This window comes from Phyllobates terribilis, unplaced genomic scaffold (assembly GCF_046119375.1).
Source record: "Phyllobates terribilis strain yellow unplaced genomic scaffold, ASM4611937v1 Scaffold_573__1_contigs__length_1044454, whole genome shotgun sequence".
In the NCBI taxonomy this organism is placed as follows: Eukaryota; Metazoa; Chordata; class Amphibia; order Anura; family Dendrobatidae; genus Phyllobates; species Phyllobates terribilis.
This window is the reverse complement of record NW_027363333.1, coordinates 705,726-728,536: the sequence shown is the minus strand read 5'-3', so window position 1 is coordinate 728,536 and position 22,811 is coordinate 705,726. Positions and strand designations below refer to the sequence as shown.

Sequence of the window (22,811 nt, the reverse complement as noted above, 5' to 3'; positions counted from 1 at the left end):
TCTTGTACATAGGAGGCTGTATTATAGTAGTTATATTCTTGTACATAGGAGCAGTATTATAGTAGTTATATTCTTGTACATAGGAGCAGTATTATAGTATTTATATTGTATTTAGGGGGCAGTATTATAGTAATTATATTCTTGTACATAGGAGGCTGTATTATAGTAGTTATATTCTTGTACATAGGAGCAGTATTATAGTAGTAATATTCTTGTACATAGGAGCAGTATTATAGTAGTAATATTCTTGTACATAGGAGCAGTATTATAGTAGTTATATTCTTGTACATAGGGGGCAGTATTATAGTAGTTATATTCTTGTACATGGGAGCAGTATTATAGTAGTTATTTTCTTGTACATAGGAGCAGTATTATAGTAGTTATATTGTATTTAGGGGGCAGTATTATAGTAGTTATATTCTTGTACATAGGAGGCTGTATTATAGTAGTTATATTCTTGTACATAGGAGCAGTATTATAGTAGTTATATTCTTGTACATAGGAGCAGTATTATAGTAGTTATATTCTTGTACATAGGAGCAGTATTATAGTATTTATATTGTATTTAGGGGGCAGTATTATAGTAATTATATTCTTGTACATAGGAGGCTGTATTATAGTAGTTATATTCTTGTACATAGGAGCAGTATTATAGTAGTTATATTCTTGTACATAGGAGCAGTATTATAGTAGTTATATTCTTGTACATAGGAGCAGTATTATAGTAGTTATATTCTTGTACATAGGAGCAGTATTATAGTAGTTATATTCTTGTACATAGGGGGCAGTATTATAGTAGTTATATTCATGTACATGGGAGCAGTATTATTGTAGTTATATTCTTGTACATAGGAGCAGTATTATAGTAGTTATATTCATGTACATAGGAGCAGTATTATAGTAGTTATATTGTATTTAGGGGCAGTATTATAGTAGTTATATTCATGTACATAGGAGCTGTATTATAGTAGTTATATTCTTGTACATAGAGGGCAGTGTTAGAGTAGTTATATTCTTGTACATAGGGGGCGGTATTATAGTAGTTATACAGTTAGGTCCATATATATTTGGACAGAGACAACATTTTTTCTAATTTTGGTTCTAGACATTACCACAATGAATTTTAAACAAAACAATTCAGATGCAGTTGAAGTTCAGACTTTCAGCTTTCATTTGAGGGTATCCACATTAAAATTGGATGAAGGGATTAGGAGTTTCAGCTCCTTAACATGTGCCACCCTGATTTTAAAGGGACCAAAAGTAATTGGACAGATTAAATAATTGTAAATAAAATGTTCATTTCTAGTACTTGGTTGAAAACCCTTTGCTGTCAATGACTGCCTGAAGTCTTGAACTCATGGACATCACCAGAAGCTGGGTTTCCTCCTTTTTGATGCTTTGCCAGGCCTTCACTGTGGTGGTTTTCAGTTGCTGTTTGTTTGTGGGCCTTTCTGTCTGAAGTTTAGTCTTTAACAAGTGAAATGCATGCTCAATTGGGTTGAGATCAGGTGACTGACTTGGCCATTCAAGAATATTCCACTTCTTTGCTTTAATAAACTCCTGGGTTGCTTTGGCTTTATGTTTTGGGTCATTGTCCATCTGTAGTATGAAACGACGACCAATCAGTTTGGCTGCATTCAGCTGGATCTGAGCAGACAGTATGGCTCTGAATACATCAGAATTCATTCGGCTGCTTCTGTCCTGTGTCACATCATCAATAAACACTAGTGAGCCAGTGCCACTGGCAGCCATGCATGCCCAAGCCATCACACTGCCTCCGCCGTGTTTTACAGATGATGTGGTATGCTTTGGATCATGAGCTGTACCACGCCTTCGCCATACTTTTCTCTTTCCATTATTCTGGTAGAGGTTGATCTTGGTTTCATCTGTCCAAAGAATGTTCTTCCAGAACTGTGCTGGCTTTTTTAGATGTTTTTTAGCAAAGTCCAGTCTAGCCTTTTTATTCTTGATGCTTATGAGTGGCTTGCACTGTGCAGTGAACCCTCTGTATTTACTTTCATGCAGTCTTCTCTTTATGGTAGATTTGGATATTGATACACCTACCTCCTGGAGAGTGTTGTTCACTAGGTTGGCTGTTGTGAAGGGGTTTCTCTTCACCATGGAGATTATTCTGCGATCATCCACCACTGTTGTCTTCCGTGGGCGCCCAGGTCTTTTTGCATTGATGAGTTCACCAGTGCTTTCTTTCTTTCTCAGGATGTACCAAACTGTAGATTTTGCCACTCATAATATTGTAGCAATTTCTCGGATGGGTTTTTTCTGTTTTTGCAGCTTAAGGATGGCTTGTTTCACCTGCATGGAGAGCGCCTTTGATCGCATGTTTACTTCACAGCAAAACCTTCCAAATGAACCACACCTCAAATCAACTCCAGGCCTTTTATCTGCTTAATTGAGAATGACATAACGAAGGGATTGTCCACACCGGTCCATGAAATAGCCTTGGAGTCAATTGTCCAATAACTTTTGGTCCCTTTAAAAGCAGGGTGTCACATGTTAAGGAGCTGAAACTCCTAAACCATTCATCCAATTTTAGTGTGGATACCCTCAAATGAAAGCTGAAAGTCTGAACTTCAACTGCATCTGAATTGTTTTGTTTAAAATTCATTGTGGTAATGTCTAGAACCAAAATTAGAAAAATGTTATCTTTGTCCAAATATATATGGACCTAACTGTATTCATGTACATGGGAGCAGTATTATAGTAGTTATATTCTTGTACATAGGGGGCTGTATTATAGTATTTGTATTCTTGTACATAGGAGCTGTATTATAGTAGTTATATTCTTGTACATAGGAGCTGTATTATAGTAGTTATATTCTTGTACATAGGAGCAGTATTATAGTAGTTATATTCTTGTACATAGGAGCTGTATTATAGTATTTGTATTCTTGTACATAGGGGGCAGTATTATAGTAGTTATATTCTTGTACATAGGAGCCGTATTATAGTAGTTATATTCTTGTACATAGGGGGCTGTATTATAGTAGTTGTATTCTTGTACATAGGGGCAGTATTATAGTAGTTGTCTTATTTTACATATGAATTTTCTTCTGTTGGGCAAATTGTATGAAATTCTGATAAACCCTTTTAATGTGGCAGTAGAAGATGTATTTTTGTTCACCATGTATGTGGTTGTATATATTTCCTGAGGTTGGTTGGGAAGGTTTAGTCCATCCCAGAGACAGAAGGAATTAATGTGGGAATATTTGGATGTGATAATAGTTTGTAGCTTTTTGTTTTTTTGCCGAGATCCAATTAAAGTTGTATTTACACTGAAAGATAATCGCTCCTCTGCTCGTTTTCCGGATTTAGGCCATAATAAAGAGCAAATTAGTCAGAAATGGTTTTAACAATTATTTTTTTTTTAATTCAAAATCTGTATTTTACATTTTGTGATCTCTAAATTCTTTATCAATGTGAAACATTTTGTACATTTTTTTTTTATATAGAGTCGAGCTAACTAGCTAATACACAAAAATCCTTTTTATTGCCTTTTTTTATTTTGAAGAGGACACAAAAAATTGGAGGCAATAACTCTAGTTCTATTTTCTGCAGGTTGACTTTTACGCTGACTTTGTCCTTCTGTAGCTGGGAGTTTGCTACAGTTGTATCTGTTCTAAACCATCAGACTGAACCTCTTCCTTCTGTATTGATATATTGTACCAGGATAAGATCTGTAAGAATGTACCAGTGTGAAAAGTATTTGGTCAGTACGAGTCTTCATTCACTGCCGGAAAGCAGAGATCTAGAAATGTGAAGCATTTGAAACATAGTGTTAATCGATGTAAATACTTGTATGCCAAAAATGACAAAAGTATTCTTGGGGTGATACCTTTATTGGCTAACCAGAAAATATATATATATGCAAGCTTTCAGAGCACAGAGGCTCCTTCTTCAGGCGGGATTACCTGGCTTTATGACTCACTACATGGACACAATTCACACCTCCAGATAATTAAACATTCCCACGGCCTCTCATTTTGCAAAAAAAAAACAAACTAATTTGCTCTACGTAACTTATCTGTAGGAGGCATCACAACTTACACCTCATGAACAAATGTCTTATTGTACCATCTCTCAAATGCTGTGCCTTTTGTCTTATGAATTCATTTGTAATCTCGCCTGAAGAAGGAGCCTCTGTGCTCTGAAAGCTTGCATATATATAGATTTTCTGGTTAGCCAATAAAGGTATCACCCCAAGAATACTTTTGTCATTTTTGGCATACAAGTATTTACATCTATTTTTCTGGATAACACGGTGCCACAATATAACTTTGTATTGTACATCATGATAATGGAAGATACCCCAATGTATCGATCACAGATGGATCTGAAAAACCTCCTGAAGAAACTGGCACAAATGAACAGCGACATTTTCTTTCTATCCAGATGCAAAAAGGAAAACTTAATCCCCAAAGACCTCATAATAAGGAATCCGACTCAGTTTACCTACAATACTCATTTTTCACAGAAACTTTGCTACAGATCATCTGAGAGACTGCGGAATCACCGCATTGGATTTTTCTACAACAAGAAGAAGAAGAGGACCATCCATAAAGAGATAACTTCTCTACAGGGCCGAATACAAGGACCAGATTCATGTCTAATCAAGGAGACATTACAGGATTTTTACAAAAAATTGCAACATCACCTTATTATCAATAAGAAAAAGAAACTTGACAGACTGAGGAAGAAAGCAGGTCTCAATGTAGTTGAAGGTAAGCCCAATTTACAAAATCATTTTAATACATCGTCCTCTGTTGTGAACCTCTCACAGTATGAGCCAAACGCAGGAGAAATGAATGTTTTATCAAAGGGACTAACATTCTGTCCTACAAAACAACTTGATACGGCTCAATTTTGTAGTGATATTGAGGAATTCTTCCGCAGATTACGGCTTAAAGAATTCTTTCACAACCATGCAGATATCACACCACAAGATAATCTGAACAACACATCAAAAAAGAAAAAGAGGACAAACTGGACCCCCCAACCTGGGCACAACCAAACTCTGGATCACTACGTAGACTGTTTCCGTAAAAAAGTTAAATCTGACATTTTGGACAGATGCCACAAAGTGCCGCACAATATCAGTATGGAGGAAAGAAAAGCCATACAGTCTTTAAAAGCAAATAACAATATCATCATCAAACCAGCAGACAAAGGAGGAGCTGTAGTCATTATGAACATGTCAGATTACATCCAAGAAGCACACAGACAACTCTTGGATATAAAATACTACTGTAATACTATTGTAGGAACTCGAGGATTCTGATAGCGTGGGGCAATGAACAAGCAGAGACGGGTTTCTTTAATGCAAATAATGTATTTGTGCAACAGCAATAACACCCAAAAACAATATACACATAACCCGTAGTGACATACAATGAAATAAGTCCAGCGATATTAGGTCTTTGGAACCTATATAGCAAGTCTGCAATGTTCTTACGACGGAGTCCTCACACAAATGTGATCAAAAGGAAAGTCTAACAGACTGGTGACGTGGCCACAGGGAAGTCCAAGAACAAGTTCACAAGTTAATCCTAGATGAGGCGTAGATTCAGGGAAGTCCAGAAACAAGTTCACATTTAAGTAATATTCCAGTAAATAGTTCCAGCAGCCCTCACCGGAGGGAGTGAACGAAGGGTTAAACAACAACACAGTTCAGAAACACAGTTCTTACCGGGTGGAGTGAGGCAAGGGTTAAATTCCAAAGTCAACAGGTTAATGATAACACAGTGAGTGTAGCTTACATAGGCAGAGAATGTCCAGAGCCAAAGATTAAAAGCCAAAGCCAGGGCGTGAAGATTAACCTGGTAAATACACACGGGATCTGGGAGATAATAGCAGGACAAGGCAGCTTGACTGAAGGGAAGCAGAAGCAGAATACTCCAGCAAGGAAGCCAGCACCTGAGCCGGGTTTTAAACAAACGAACAGGAAGTAGGGCATACAAAAACAGCAAACTCCATCTTAACAAAGGGCAAAATCATTCACAAGGTTACCTAGAAAACCCGGAATACTGACATTACTCCCCCCCTAAAGACGGCCTCCGGACGGTCCAGGACCAGGCTTGTCCGGGTATCTCTGATGAAACTGAGCGACCTTCAGGGGAGCATTGATGTTACTTACTGGTTCCCAAGAATCGTTTTCGGGAGAGTAACCTTGCCATCTGACTAGATACTGAAGCCGGTTCCTATGAAGTCTCGAATCAACAATATCCTGTACCATAAATTGCTCTTCACCATCAACCAACACTGGTGGAGGGGGAGATACGATACGTCCCTGAAACGTGTTAGGAGAGACCGGTTTTAATAAAGAAACATGAAATACTGGGTGTACCTTTAAAGTCCGTGGTAGCTTCAGCCGACAGGCAACAGAGCTCACAATCCCAGTGATCTTGAATGGACCGATGAATTTCTGTCCCAGTTTCTGCGAAGGAACACCCAATCTTAGATTCTTGGTAGACAACCAAACCGCGTCTCCTACCTTATACATAGGTGCCGGTTTCCGGAACCTATCGGCCGACTTCTTGTAACGCTCCTGTGCTACGGTCAGGGTGTCCTTCAAAACTTCCAGATTACGTTGCAACACCGCCACTCTATCTTCAACCGCCGGTACCGAAATAGCAACCGGAGACCTAGGCAAAATATTTGGATGATATTCCAGATTGGCAAAAAAAAGGTGTTACCTTCGTAGAACTGCTCTGAGAGTTGTTGTATGAAAATTCCGCTAAAGGAAGTAGCTTCAGCCAATCGTCCTGCAAATGACTGACGTAACAGCGTAGATATTGCTCCAAGGTTTGATTTGTCCGTTCGGTCTGTCCGTTGGTCTGAGGATGGTATGCAGAAGACAAGCAAACATTAATGTGGAGCGCAGAACAAAATCCTTTCCAGAATCTAGAGGTAAATTGTATTCCCCGGTCAGAAATGATCTCATCTGGTACCCCATGCAGCCGGAAAACGTTCTGGATAACCAGATCCACTGTCTCTGTAGCTGAGGGAAGACCGGTACACGGAATGAAATGAGCAGCCTTCGTTAAACGATCTACTACCACCAAAATAGTATTTTTACCGCCAGAGGTGGGTAACTCCACAATAAAGTCCATCGAAATAGACCCCCAAGGGCGAGACGGTACAGGTAGCGGTTTAAGAAGACCAGTAGGTGACACGCGAGGAACTTTGTACCGGGCACAAATCTCACAAGAGCGGACATAGTCATTCACATCTTTCAAACAGGTAGGCCACCAAAAAAAACGACTTAAAAATTCCTGCGTCTTCTGTACCCCCCTATGACCAGCCAATACAGAGTCATGGACCAATTTGAGAATTCGAAGTCTCACAGCCTCTGGGACATAAATACATCGATCTCTAAGCCACACACCATTCCGAAGGACAAGATTCACGTTGTCAGGTGGAGCAGCAAGAAATACGTCACCGTCATAGGCCAGCTTGATCTCCTGCCACAAGTCCCGGTCCTGGAGCACTCCTACGAAATTGGCATCAGACAAGATGGTCTTAGACGGGGTCCCAGGCACAGAGTCCACCGTATGGATTCGGGATAATGCGTCAGCTTTCCCATTACGTGAACCTGGGCGGTACGAAATAATAAAATTAAACTGGTTCAAGAACAAACTCCACCTAGCTTGTCGAGGAGAAAGACACCTGGCAGACTTAAGGAATTCCAAATTACGATGATCCGTGAGTACTACTACCTGTTGAGTTGCTCCCTGCAAATGGTGTCTCCATTCCTTAAAGGCGGAAATAATTGCCAAAAGTTCCTTATCTGCAATATCATAGTTCAGTTCAGCAGAAGATAATCTACGAGAAAAGAAGGCACACGGGTGCAGCAAACCTTTGTCTCCGGTACGTTGTGAGAGGATAGCTCCCAATGCACAGTCAGAAGCGTCCACCTCCACGATGAAAGGCAGTGCAGGATCCGGATGCATCAATAACGGAGCCGTGGTAAAACAAACCTTGAGGCGATCAAAGGCTCCCTGAGCTTGCGAAGACCATACAAACTTCTTCCCCTTCTTGGTGAGGAGAGTGATGGGACGGACAACTTCTGAGAAATTTCGGATGAAACGTCTATAAAAGTTAGCGAAACCAATGAATCGTTGTACCTCTTTAATGTTTCCAGGTACCGGCCAGTCTAAGATTGCCTGGATCTTGCTAGACTCCATATTCAATCCCTGAGGAGAAATAATATAGCCTAAAAATTGGATTTCAGAGCAATGAAATTCACACTTTTCGAGTTTGATGTACAAATGATTATCTCTCAAACGTCTAAGCACGGTCTTAATGACGCGCCCCTGGGCCTGTGTCGTGCGGCATCGCGCGCACGGGGGCTTACCCGGAGCCGGATCAGATGGGGGGTAGTAGTCTCGTGGCGGTGACCCGGTCCGTGCCCAGGGAGTCAAACTGAGCGGCAGTATTTAGCAGTAGATGTTAGAATGTTCGACTACGCCACCCGTGGATTGCGGTTACGGAACCGCCGCTGCACTGCAGACCGCTGAGGCCGGTGTTGTTGGTGCAGCTGAGAATGAGATGACTCCCCACGGGAGGAGTATGGCCTCAGGGCAGATATGTTTAGAGATGATGATGGGAGTGATGGTGCGGGCGTCCCAGTGCCGATGGTGCAGGTGTGACGACAGGAACACAGAGGCGGGAAGTGCAGTTTCAAAAGCTTTACTCACAGTTCTTTATCAGGTCCCTTGTGCACAGTAGGACCACCCGAGTCATGCTGCGTCCACCAGGTCAAGGACTCGGCCAACTCCCAGGCAATTCCAGAGCGTGGTCCAGAGCTCCCCTCTCTTCCTTCCTACTGGCCGTCCCCACCAGGGACCCACCTATGTCCGGCTTCCTCGGGCCTTATGGGGGTAAAACCTCTCTCCGGTTTCCCTGACCCTATGTGGCGTGCCTTCCTGGTGGATGTGGCGAGGGGTCGTGCCAAAGCTTGACCACGACCTCCGGTTCCTGGCTAAGGATGATTGACCTCCACCAGTTTGGGATCCGGTACCCTTCTTTGCCAACCCTTCACCCGTTTTAGTTCACTCGTGGGATCTCAGGGTTCCCTCTGCTTGCGTCTCTGGGCCTTTCTCAGTGTTCCTCTTCTTCTTTCTCTCTCTCTGCTTCAGGCCTGGCTCTGGAGCTGGGCCCAGACGGAGCCACAGCTCCCTGTCAGCCCTCTCTGGCTGAGCTCCTCTCTGAACAGACCCTGTCTAAAGATGGTGCCCACCTTATATACTCCCTCTGACACCCGAGCCCAGGTGACTAGCACCCAATGGGCTCCTACCTATGCCCAGAGTCCCTCCCCTATCTGCTCCTACACTACTGGGATGTTCCTCCCCCCTCCCCACTCCAGCCAGGGACAGACGCTGTCGTACCTGCACATCTACCTGGTGGGAGTACCGTTGTTCTGTCCCCCGGAAATGGGGTGAGTGTAGTGCATGCAGCTATCTGAGCTCTGTCCCACACTCCATCCTTACCCGGGAGTGGAATACCACACCTCTGGTTTGAGGTGCAATACCCCTGTAGCAGCCGAGTCCTCGGGGTGCTACATTAACGTGTTCCCGATGTTCCTGTAAGGAATCAGAGAAGATCAAAATGTCATCCAGGTAAATTACCACATATTGGTCCAATAAATCCCTGAAAATATCGTTGGCTAAATATTGAAAAGCAGCAGGAGCGTTACAGAGTCCGAATGGCATCACCAAATATTCATAATGTCCATACCGGCATCTAAAAGCTGTCTTCCATTCGTCTCCGGGACGTATACGAAGTAGATTATATGCCCCGCGAAGATCTAATTTGGTAAATACTTTGGCCTGGCGAACTCTTTCCAACAATTCCGGAATTAGCGGCAATGGGTACCTGTTACGAATGGTTACCTTATTTAACTCCCGGTAGTCAATGCAGGGTCTTAGAGTCCCATCCTTCTTCTTTACAAAGAATATAGGGGCTCCCGCTGGTGAAGAAGATGGTCGGATAAACCCCTTGGCTAAATTCTCATCTATATATTCTCGTAATGATTTTAATTCCGGAGCCGCCAGCGGGTAAACATGGCCGAAAGGAATCGCTGCCCCAGGAAGCAATTCTATGGGGCAATCATACGGTCTATGTGGGGGAAGTTGATCTGCCTTCCTCTTGTCACAAACGTCCGAGAATTCCTGGTAAACCAGAGGGAGAGTGGGTACCTGTATTGCCTCTTCCAAATTCTGGGTGACTGGAACCGCTACCGTTGGACTGATGGTAGGACTACACTTCGGGAGGAAGGATATCTCCTTGGTTTCCCAATTGATGTTTGGATTTTGAGACCGTAACCAGGGAATTCCTAAAATTACAGGAAAATGAGGAGAAGATATTAACATGAATGAAAGTGTTTCTTGATGGTCTGGTTCCATCTTACACTCCAGAAGCACTGTCTCCCGATCTACTGGTCCAGAAACTAATGGGGAACCATCCACCGTTTCCATAGTGACTGGTGAAGTTCTTAGTTGCGTCTTTATACCATGTTCCCTGGCAAAAGAAGAATCCATGAAATTCCCACTTGCTCCAGAGTCTATCATGGCAGAACTTGATATCCACTGTCCCTCCCACTGAATCTGAATAGGAAGAGAACAATGTGAATATTTCTCCCCTTGGTCTTTAGGGGAAGTCGGCATCAATATAGGGGGAAAAACAGCATCTAGATGTAGACTGGTCTCCGAAACTTCAGACTCAGCGTCAGTGTTATCATAATCCCCTACTACCGCCAACACCTTGTTGGGTCGCCTGGGACATTTAGGACAATTGATAAGGAAATGGTCTGATTGGCCACAATAAAAACATAAGCGCTCACGGAGACGGTATTCGCGGCGTTCATTACTCTCACGTTTTTGTAGCGAGTCCACCTGCATAGGCACCTCCTCGGCCTCCCCCAAGTTTTTGCCTGTAATTTCCCTAGACGGAAGAGAGAAATTAGTGATGCGATTTACAGCTGCCCATTTTTCTTGTCTGCGTTCAGTTAGACGGATATCAATACGTACACAGTGTTGTAAAAACAACTCAAACTCCTGTAGAGACTCTGAACGAGCTAGCTCATCCTTGATTGCACTGGACAAACCCTTTCTAAAGATTGGCAATAAAGCATTGTTATCCCAGTTGGTGTCCACCACTAACCTTTTAAATTCAGTAACATATTCTATGACTGAACGTTTCCCCTGGCGTAAGGAAAGCAAGGCAGATTCAGCGGTAGCACGGCGGTTGGGATCGTCGAACATTTGTGCCATGGCTGTCAGAAAATCATCCAAATTATTTAGACGGGTATCATGACTTTCAACCATAGGATTTGCCCAAGCCAGTGCCCGTGAGGTCAACAACATGGTAATACATAGAACCTTAGATCTATCAGACCGGTAATAGGAAGCATGTACATCAAAGAATAATATACATTGGTTAACAAACCCACGGAATTGACTTCGGTCACCATTAAACCGGAATGGAGGCATTTTGGGCATACTAGTGGATGATGTAGGCTCAGTAGGTAAGGCCTCCCGGACTTCTAACTTAGTACGTAGATCTTGGAGAGCCTGACCAAACACCTGTGCGTTGTGGTCAACCTGGGATGCCATGTCTCTAATCTTATTGTGTAAAACCTCTATCTCCTGCTGCAAGGAGTTAATTATGGTGAACACCTTGTTTGCCCGTGTCTCCGTCATTGCTCCATCAGAATCCTCTTTTTGGCTGGAGTATCCTGTAATACTATTGTAGGAACTCGAGGATTCTGATAGCGTGGGGCAATGAACAAGCAGAGACGGGTTTCTTTAATGCAAATAATGTATTTGTGCAACAGCAATAACACCCAAAAACAATATACAGATAACCCGTAGTGACATACAATGAAATAAGTCCAGCGATATTAAGTCTTTGGAACCTATATAGCAAGTCTGCAATGTTCTTACGACGGAGTCCTCACACAAATGTGATCAAAAGGAAAGTCTAACAGACTGGTGACGTGGCCACAGGGAAGTCCAAGAACAAGTTCACAAGTTAATCCTAGATGAGGCGTAGATTCAGGGAAGTCCAGAAACAAGTTCACATTTAAGTAATATTCCAGTAAATAGTTCCAGCAGCCCTCACCGGAGGGAGTGAACGAAGGGTTAAACAACAACACAGTTCAGAAACACAGTTCTTACTGGGTGGAGTGAGGCAAGGGTTAAATTCCAAAGTCAACAGGTTAATGATAACACAGTGAGTGTAGCTTACATAGGCAGAGAATGTCCAGAGCCAAAGATTAAAAGCCAAAGCCAGGGCGTGAAGATTAACCTGGTAAATACACACGGGATCTGGGAGATAATAGCAGGACAAGGCAGCTTGACTGAAGGGAAGCAGAAGCAGAATACTCCAGCAAGGAAGCCAGCACCTGAGCCGGGTTTTAAACAAACGAACAGGAAGTAGGGCATACAAAAACAGCAAACTCCATCTTAACAAAGGGCAAAATCATTCACAAGGTTACCTAGAAAACCCGGAATACTGACAACTACACTCCACTTCAGGAAGATCCCACCAAAAAATACACAGAGGAACTAACACATATCATCAATGGGTTTGATTCTACTTCATCCTCACTACTGGAACTAATACCAGACAATCCCCAAACAGGTACCTTCTACATGTTTCCTAAAATACATAAAGGAGGTAATCCTGACAGGCCAATCATTTCTGGCATTGGGACATTAACGGAAAATATCTCAGGCTGGGTGGAGAACATTCTGAAACCCCTGGTGAGACGCACACCCAGCTATATCCAGGACACCACGGATAGCCTCTGCAAACTGTCAGCTCTCGGCCCACTTCCGGAGGACACAATACTAGCCACCATGGATGTAGAGTCTCTACTCCAACATTCCTCATGAGGATGGGATTGTAGCAAGCAAACATTTCCTACAAAAAAACAATCTGGCTACAGAACCAACTCTGCAATTCATCAGGTTTGTGCTCCATCACAATTATTTCTCCTTTGGGAACAATTCATACCAACAATGTATGGGTAGCGCCATGGGAAGCAAAATGTCCCCACAATATGCTAACCTATTTATGGCTAAACTACAGGAGGAGTTTTTGTCATCTTGCTCTATTAAACCTCTAGCATACTTCCGCTATATTGATGATCTGCTAATAATCTGGACAGGCTCAAAAGATGATCTGCTGACCTTCCACGATAACTTCAACAGGTTCCACCCAACCATCAAGCTCACCCTCAACTTCTCAAAATCCCAAATACATTTTCTGGACATGACCATATACATCAAAGACAACACCATACAGACATCAATTTACCATAAGCCCACAGGACGTCCAGCATATCTTAGATGGAACAGCTTTCATCCAAGACGCACAAAAAAATCCATCATCTACAGTCAAGCTCTGAGGTACATTCGAATCTGTTCAGACAGCAAGGACAGAAAACTGCAGCTACTATCCCTGAGGAATACATTCCTACAACAAGGATCCCATCCACTGGTAATAGATGAACAAATTCACAGAGCTACAAGGATACCAAGAAGTAGCCTCCTGGATTACAGACAAAGGGAGGACAACAACAGGCGCCTCTTGTGGTCACATACAACCCCCACATGAACATCCTAAGGAAAATTGGTGCTGATCTCCAACCCATATTCCACAGAGACCACAAACTGAAAGAAATATTCCCAGAACTACCACTTCTCTCCTACAAACAGCCCCCTAACTTAAGGAATCTCCTTGTCAGAAGTGTCCTCTGATCACCATCAGTGACGAGCACATTCCCATGTAAAAACAAAAAATGCAAAACTTGTACCCACATATTACCATCAAATACAGTCTGTATACCTAACACAAATCAGGACTACAAAATCATGGATGTCTTTTCATGTACATCCTCCAGTGTGGTGACATGATACAATGTACAAGGTGTCCGGAAGGAGTTTATATTGGAGAAACGATGCAAAAACTGCAAACAAGAATGAATTTACACAGACACACAATTAAGAATGAACAGGACACACCTGTGGGAAAACATTTCTCTGGCCGGGGACACTGTATGAAAGATCTAAAAGTTTTAATACTAAAAGGTCACTTCAAGGGCAACAGAGAAAGAAAACTTTGGGAATTCAAATTGATAAGGATGTTCAATTCACTGACAACAGGACTAAATATAACACCTGGCTTTATGACTCACTACATGGACACAATTCACACCTCCAGATAATTAAACATTCCCAAGGCCTCTCATTTTGCAAAAAAAAAAAAAACAACTAATTTGCTCTCCCTAACTTATCTGTAGGAGGCATCACAACTTACACCTCATGAACAAATGTCTTATTGTAACATCTCTCAGATGCTGTGCCTTTTGTCTGATGAATTCATTTGTAATCTTGCCTGAAGAAGGAGCCTCTGTGCTCTGAAAGCTTGCATATATATATATATATAATTTCTGGTTAGCCAATAAAGGTATCACCCCAAGAATACTTTTGTCATTTTTGGCATACAAGTATTTACATCGATTTTTCTGGCTAACACAGTTCCACAATATAACTTTGTATTGTACATCAAACATAGTGTTAGAAAGTTCAGAAAATTCCATTTTGCAATGATTAAAGTTCCGTTGTGAATTTTAGCGTGACTGGACCGTTCTTACGGAAATGTTTCCTGCCTCCTTCACTTAGATTCAGATCATACAGATAGTCAGACACCGCATTATCTCTGATACTATGGCCGATACAGCGCACATATAGATTATACAATAGAGTCCAAAAGTTTTGCTTTTTTTTTTTTAAAATGTGATAACTTCTGTCTGGTTGCATGAAGTTGTCATCATACAAGACCTTAATTGTAACCAAAATGCTTTTGAATATCATTCATATTCTCTGAAACAAGACCAAGAAAGGAAAAATTCTGCCGGGGTATGTAAACTTTTGAGCACAACTGTATCCTTGTTCATGGTAGCATTCATATTTCCATCAATTCTATGCCAAGGGCCAATGGCAGATGCAGAAAAGCAGCCCAAAACCATGAGATTGCCGCCACCATGTTTCACTGTATGCGTTTGGTACCTTACATCATTACGTTTTCCAATTCTGCAGTATATACAGTGCTGCCATCACTACCAAACAGATTGAACTTGGATTCATCCGACCCCAACACCTTAGACCAATCTGTCTCTTTCCGTTGGCTGTGTTCTTTGGCAAACACAAGTCAGACCTTCCTTTTCTTTGCAGAGATGAAAGGCTTCTTGACTGGAACTCGTGCATTCAGCCCTACTGCTTAGTCGTCGCGACTCACTTTGACCCCATATTCTTTGTTCATTTTGTGGACATCAGATACTGACTTTTTCTTTATAATGTGATCAACTCTGGAGGAAGTTCTCCTTGGTCGTCCACTTCTAAGTTTGCCGGCTGTTCCAGAACCTTCTTTTTCTTTCTTTAATATATCTGACACTTGACTCTGAGAACAGGTGAATTCCATAGCTGCCTCTTTATGGCTTTTCCCTGACTTCACTCCCAGAATAATAAGCTTCCTGACATCTGGTGATAAATTTGGCTTTGTCTCTGCCATGTTTTTAACCTTAAAACGCAAAAAAAAAAATTTAGGCAAAATTCGACTGCCCATAACAAAATAGGCAAAACATTTGGCCCAGCAAATGTTGAAAACTAACACATAAAGGGATAAAACAATGTCCAACACAATTTTTGTCCTGATAGCTGACAATCATTTGCTTCCAGTTAACTAAAATCACCAGAAAAATGGCCTCACAACAACCAAACAGAAGCAATCACAATTTAAAAAAAAAATGCTAAACTTTTGGTGGCTACTGTATTCATACAGTCAGGTTTAGCTGAGCTGCCTTTATCATTTGGCACAAAGTACAGTATCACAACATTTAATGTGGCTGCAGGGAAACTAGGCTGTACTTTTGGAGATGCATATAAAAATATTTTTGGTTTTGTCACTCGGCCTCAAAAAATTTAGTTACATATCTGGTAAAAATCCCTGAGCTCTCCTGAACCCTGCTGCTTTTTTGCCGTTTTGCACTGCGTCGCTCCATTGCAGAGATACTCACATTTGTTGCTTTCGGAGTGCAGTATGTGAAATCTCTGCTTTGCAGTCCAACTTTGCATTTTTTCAGTCTTATTTGGGAGTGCGCACTTTCAGCCCTCCCTCCAAGACGCTGCCAATGATCACATGCTCGACTACTAGATCTTCTCCTGATCTGTGGAAGCAGAGAAGAAACAGCCCGTTGCACTACAAGCAGAGATTTCACATGCAGTGCTCCAAAAGACGCAAATGTGAATATCTCTGCAATGGAGCGACGCAGCGAAAAACGGAAAAGAGCTACAGAATCGGGGGAGCTCAGGGACTTTTACAAGGTATTTAAGGAATCACCCTGTAAGAATTGAATTTTATCGTTCTGGGTCCAATTACTGGAAAGTGGATTGTATTATGTGTTGTGCACAGATATTACTCAGTATTGCAGGGTCTGATTACTGCACACTGGGGTCAGGTGGCTTTAGTGGTCCTATCACTGTCTTATTACAGTTTTTGTGGAGCATTATATGGCGGCACACGCAGTTTGGTACATGTGATGGGTCTCCTAACCATTTTCCTTCTGTATTTTTTTACAGAGAAGGACGGGAAGGCTTTCCATCCAACCTACGAGGAGAAGCTGAGGCTGGTGGCTGTGTACAAACAAGTCCTCCTGGGACCGTACAACCCCGACACGTGCCCCGAAGTCGGCTTCTTCGATGTCCTGGGCAACGATAGGAGGTAACGAACGTCGTGTGGTTTGTTTCACTGTATCACATTCCTATAAAAAAGTAGCCACTTTGTAAATAGCCTAACGTTTTCTTACCGTTTTGTATACACAGCACTGATGCAGATCTGTGTGTCTCCATGGTTACAGACTACACTACATATGTAGTCTGATCCTGCCATTGTATATTTTTCACCACTAAAGTAGCCGTCAGCGACTGCAGGGTGAACCTCATTACCATGAGCATTTATGGGAGCTGTGTACGCAAAACGGCAACAGATTTTCCATCATGGGCATGCATCGATCTGATGTGTCCAAAAAAAAAAAAATAGGAATTGAAATGCAAAGTTTAATAGAAAACTGCAGACTGTTTCTTGCATAAAACTGAACGACGACGCGTTTCTAACCTCTTCATAGAAGCCTTTGCTCCCTCTGAGTGTCGTTCACACACTGTCGTCTTTCTCACAGGAAAGAATGGGCGGCCCTGGGCAACCTGAGCAAGCAGGAAGCCATGACGGAGTTTATCACCCTCCTGAACAGATGCTGCCACCTCTTCTCCACATACGTCACATCCCATAAAATAGAGAAAGAAGAGCAGGAGAGAAAAAGGTACTAATCCCTACAATCCGTACATCCGGCATCGGTGGGGCACGGTAACTGCTGGTTTCCTCCAGAAACAGCGCCACACGTGTCCACAGGCTGTGCCTGGTATTGCAGCTCAGTTCTATTAAAGTGAGTGGGGCTGAGCGGCAAGGTGACGCACAACCTGCAGACAGGTACCTGAAGACAACTCCAGCACTAATAGTTACTGGAGACGTTCTTAAAGGGACCGCTCTGCAGATTGTGCAGTGAACCCACCCAACTCTACCAGAAGAGGCGCTGGTGATGCTGATAGATAGGAGATGGTTTGCAGCGGTTTTCTATGGATTCCGGACCTGGGTCCTGCAAATCTTTCTGCTCCAGTCTATAGCAGAGGTTAGCGGCAGTCGCTATCTCACAAGATAGATGATGATCGACATCTGGGTCACGTTTTTCCACACTTAAAGGGGTTGTCTGTTAGTTTAAAGGAGCTTTCTGTTTCCTGCAGGGATAACGTCACGTCACTCTATCAGATTGCTGCAGCCAATCACTGGCATGTACAGCATGAGACCGTAGAAACCAGTGATCGACTGCAGCAGTCACATGGATTATACAACATCATCGCTGCAGGAAAAAAAGTGATGGCCGCCAGAGTGTGAGCACGGGAGAAGCGAAGGAGTCATCAGGCGAGAAATATTTGTTTTTTATGGGTCAATTTTGTAAAATTTCCAACTGCCTTAAGTGGTATCAAATCCCTATCATATCACTAACTTAAAGCCGCAGGAGTTCTTAAACTTTGACTAAGTTTGATACATAGAATCCAACCTGCAGTGTAAAGCATGGGGGACAAAACAGCAGTATGAGACTGACAGGACATGAGGCATCTTTCAGGTTACCTCCTACTCCAGTACTAATTGCAGTATAGCTGGAGTCAGTGATTATGGATTTACGGAGTAGTCGGTATGTAAGACCGGAGGGATCATGGACCGGACTTCTGCTTTAAGTCCCAGGAAGTGAGAACGGTTGACGCTGCTGCAAAAATCATGTCCGACATAGTTCAGTGTAAAGCGTCATCTGCTGACTTTACTGGAGAGAAGAGAAGGAGCGGAGACGGCGGGAAGAGGAGGAGCGGCAGCGGCTGCTGCGAGAGGAGGAGAAGCGGAGGAAAGAAGAGGAGCAGAGGCTGCGGAGAGAGGAGGAAGAGAGGATGCGAGCGGAGGATGAACGGTTTAGAATGGAACAGCAGAAGTAAGTACTCCCATCGGAAGTCACTCATCTTTCTTAAAGGATATTTTTGGGTGGGTCACTCATTCAGGACCCTCGTAGTATGAGCCATAGTGCAAGGAGCAGTCTGTTGTATGCAATGCTGGTGACCGGTTGGAGGGTACATGCGCTGGGGTCACCAACAATGGGGTCCACGGAGCACTGTCACATTCATTTTAATGGAAAATTACTAAAGCTCTGCCGGCCACAGGCAATGGCGGGTGCAGCAGTCATTAGGGCAGGACCGTGCATTTGTGTTTCAAATCTTAATTCTATTTTTTTTTTTTGCAGGTAGCAGATCATGGCCGCCCTGAACTCGCAGACAGCGGTGCAGTTTCAGCAGTACGCAGCGCAGCAGTACCCGGGGAACTTCGAGCAACAGCAGCTCCTGATCCGGCAGCTGCAGGAACAGCACTACCAGCAGTACATGCAGCAGCTGTACCAAGTGCAGCTCGCTCAGCAACAGGTAGACGCAGCGCACAGACCCCCGAGCCTCGCTGCTCTGAGCTGCATTTACCTGTCGGACCATGTTCCCACGTAGCATAAATGCTGCAGGGTTTGTTTTTTTTTGCAGAAAATCCCCTGTGTTTAAAACGGTGTTTCCCAAACTCCAGTCCTCACGGCCCCCATAGGTCATGTTTTCAGGATTTCCTTAGTATTTCCATCACCTGTGTAATACTATCAAGGCATCAGGAATTCTCTCACCTGTGTAATACGAAGGAGATCCTGAAACATGACCTGTGGGGGCCGTGAGGACTGGAGTTTTGGAAACACTGGTTTAAAAGTTTGAGGAAACTTCTTGTGCTTCCCGGAAAACTCCTGGCCGCTGTGCATCTAAAGACGTTGCTGAAATTTGTGTTTTTTTGGTTTGTTTATTTTTTCCTGTGGAGCCGAAAAAATGCATGAAAAAATGCCCTCGCTTCTTGTACAGAATTAATAAAACCTTCAGATCTTCAACAATAAATGGGGTAAAAACAGCTGTAAAAATACAATAATCAGAGTAGATTGCTATTGCGGGTTTTGATGTAGAAAATAAACCCTGCACTTTACGCTCCCTGGAACCTGAACTAATTAACTAATTGTTTTTAGTAAGAAAAAAATAAAAAAATTGCGCGGCTGAGTTTTGCTCTTGATGGTGGTGGTGCGCTGAGTAGCTGGTTGATTAGATGCAGCGTTTATAAGTGGAAGACAGTGGGATTTGTGTGCAGCGTCTATTGGAGTCTGTGGTTGTCTGAAACGCTGCCTCATTAGAAGTTAAGCTTCTTTGTTCTTCCCCTCATGCTTTACACTGCAGTTTTGCTTCGCAGCATACAAGAAATGAAGAATGCTCATAAATGACGTGGTGTTACCCTCTCCTTACCCTCTCGGCCTTACAGAAACAGCAGGAGGCACTTTCGGCAGGAACCAGCTCCCCTGTCAGTTCTCCATCCAAGGTGAACATGGGAAGCATCACCGGCTCCGGAGAAGCCCCCTCGGTCAACGGACAAACCCACCCACACATAGACAATGCTGAGACAGAACTGGAGGCAGACCCCGCTGGAAGACCTGCTGGAGAACGGGCTTAAAGGTGCGTCCTATGGACCCCATTGGGGTTGGGGTCTGTTGGGTGGACAATCAGACGATACCTGGACATTGGCTAATGGTTTATGTTTGCTCATTATTTTTCCACTTCCTTCTCTCTACAGAGTCCACGCCGGTCATTGCTGCCCCATCCATGTGGAAAAGACCCCAAATTAAAGACTTCAAAGAGAAGATCCGGCAGGACGCGGACTCAGTCATCACCGTCGGAAGAGGAGAGGTGGTCACAGTCCGGGTCCCCACACACGAGGAGGGCTCCTATCTTTTCTGGGAGTTTGCCACAGATAACTTTGACATTGGTTTTGGGGTTTACTTTGAATGGACAGACTCCCCAAACACGGCTGTGAGCGTGCACGTCAGCGAGTCCAGCGAGGACGAGGACGAAGGTACTTTGTACAATTTTCATACTTCATTCCTGTACAATAAATACTGTAGCAGGTCTTCACTGCGTCTCACCCCCTCTTCCTGAAGAGGTCGGGGGTCTCTCGAGAAGCAGCATCTTACCCCCTCGTTTTAAGGAGGTTGGGGCCTCTCGAGAAGCAGTGTCTCACCCCCTCGTCTTGAGGAGGTCGGGGCCTCTCAAGAAGCAGCGTCTCACTCCCTTTTCTTGAGGAGATTGGGACCTCTCGAGAAGCAGCCTCTCACCCCCTTTTCTTGAGGAGCTTGGGGCCTCTCGAGAAGCAGCGTCTCACCCCCTCGTCTTGAGGAGGTCGGGGCCTCTCGAGAAGCAGCGTCTCACCCCCTCGTCTTGAGGAGGTTGGGGCCTCTCAAGAAGCAGCATCTCACCCCTTGGTCCTGAAGAGGTCGGGGGGTCTCTCTAGAAGCAGCATCTCACCCTTTCGTCCTGAGGAGTTAGGGGCTCTCACCCCCTCGTCCTAAAGAGTTCCGGGGGCCCTATTGAAGCAGCGTCTCACCCCCTCATCCGGACGAGGTAGGGGGCCTTTCGAGAAGCAGCGTCTCACCCCCTCATCCGGACGAGGTCGGGGCCTCTTGAGAAGCAGCGTCTCACCCCCTTGTTCCGAGGAGGTCGGAGGCTTCTGGAGAAGCACCAACTGGTCATGGATGTTCACCTCTGCAGGAGATCAAAAACCAACAATGTGCTCTCTGGGGAGTTACTGTGGTCTCTCTCCCTTTCCGTAGGTTAAGATTGACCTATCAGACTGGCGGGATGGTTGAGTCGCTGCCTAATTTTTCCTCTCCCCAATGCCACTAGTGGAGGAGCTGTGCCTCTGCAGAGGGAAAACGGGCCGCATCTAGCATCAGAGAGGCTCATTCACACTTTAAAGTAAAAAGCTTGCGAGCGTGCTCTCCTTGCCAAGGAAACCAGTCACCATTGATAGTTTGTAGAGGTGGCCGGTACCCTAGGCCAGGGTTCCCCAACTCCAGTCCTCAAGGCCCACCAACAGGTCATGTTTTCAGGATTTCCTTAGTATTACACAGGTGATAATTGCATCACCTGTGCAATACTAAGGAAATCCTGAAAACATGACCTGTTGGTGGGCCTTGAGGACTGGAGTTGGGGAACCCTGCCCTAGGCAACCAGCTGTAAACTATAGAATTAAGAATACCTCCATATTTGACAACAGAGATACTTTTTAATAAAGAGTGAAATGTAAAGTTCCTGGTGTTTACAAGCACTTTGCAATTTTACCCAGCGAAGATGGAGGAAAAACTGCACCAAAAACGGATCAGATCAGCATGAGTCGCCCTGTACTCTCTCTGCGGGATTTCTGTAAGACTGCTTGTTTCCGGATTATTCCCGGAAGACCCCTTTATGCTTCTGTTTTAGCTCCGCGCCCATGACTTGTCCCACTCTGATATCCTGGACTCACTCCTGACTTGTGTCTGTTCTTTACAGAGAATCCCAACAATGAAGAGAAAGCCGAAAAGAACGCCAACAAGCCTCAGCTGGAGGAGATTGTGCCGGTCTACAGGCGGGATCGTCACGAAGAGGTGGACGCCGGCAGCCACCAGTACCCCGGCCGGGGGCTCTACCTGCTCAAATCTCACAACTCTTATTCCCTGTGGCGTTCAAAATCTGTGTACTACAGAGTGTATTATACTAGATAAAGGAGGGGCCTGCGGTCAGGGGGAGGAGCCGGCAATCAGGGGGAGGGGCAAGTGACCATGGGGCGGGGCCTGCAATCAGGGGGAGGGGCCAGGGCAGTAAGTCGCTCACATGACCTGGATCCTTTTCGATAAGTGTCGCCTCCTCATCGCTCCTCGTGGCGGCCGACGCTAATTCAGAGTGCTGTGATTTAACCCGTTCTTTGCCACTACGATTGGTGGACATGAAAGGGGTTAAACATAATTTGGCTGTGCCTGCACTTTTGTGTTTTGTGGTTTTTTTCGCACTTGTTTGGGATTTTTAATTCTATTCTATGTGCGCCCACTCGGGGGCATTTCATGATCTGTTCAGAAGATGAACGCGCATGAGAAGCGTCATGGAGGAGGGGGCACCTTTGTGTTGGGTACCAGGGTAGTGGGCGCCCCCTCAAGACTGGTGGAAGGGTAAAGGTCCCATGTGTTCCCCTCGGTCTGCGCTATTCTGTACCACGCGCAGGTAGCTCAGCGCCATCGCAAACAGCAACGGTTTCTCCTC

General features: G+C 44.1%; 1 pseudogene; it reads left to right on the top strand.

The window, feature by feature from the left end:
- The first annotated feature begins 16,621 nt into the window (after window positions 1–16,621).
- LOC141233356 (Golgi resident protein GCP60-like) lies at window positions 16,622–22,279 on the top strand (annotated as a pseudogene).
- The last annotated feature ends 532 nt before the right edge of the window (window positions 22,280–22,811 follow it).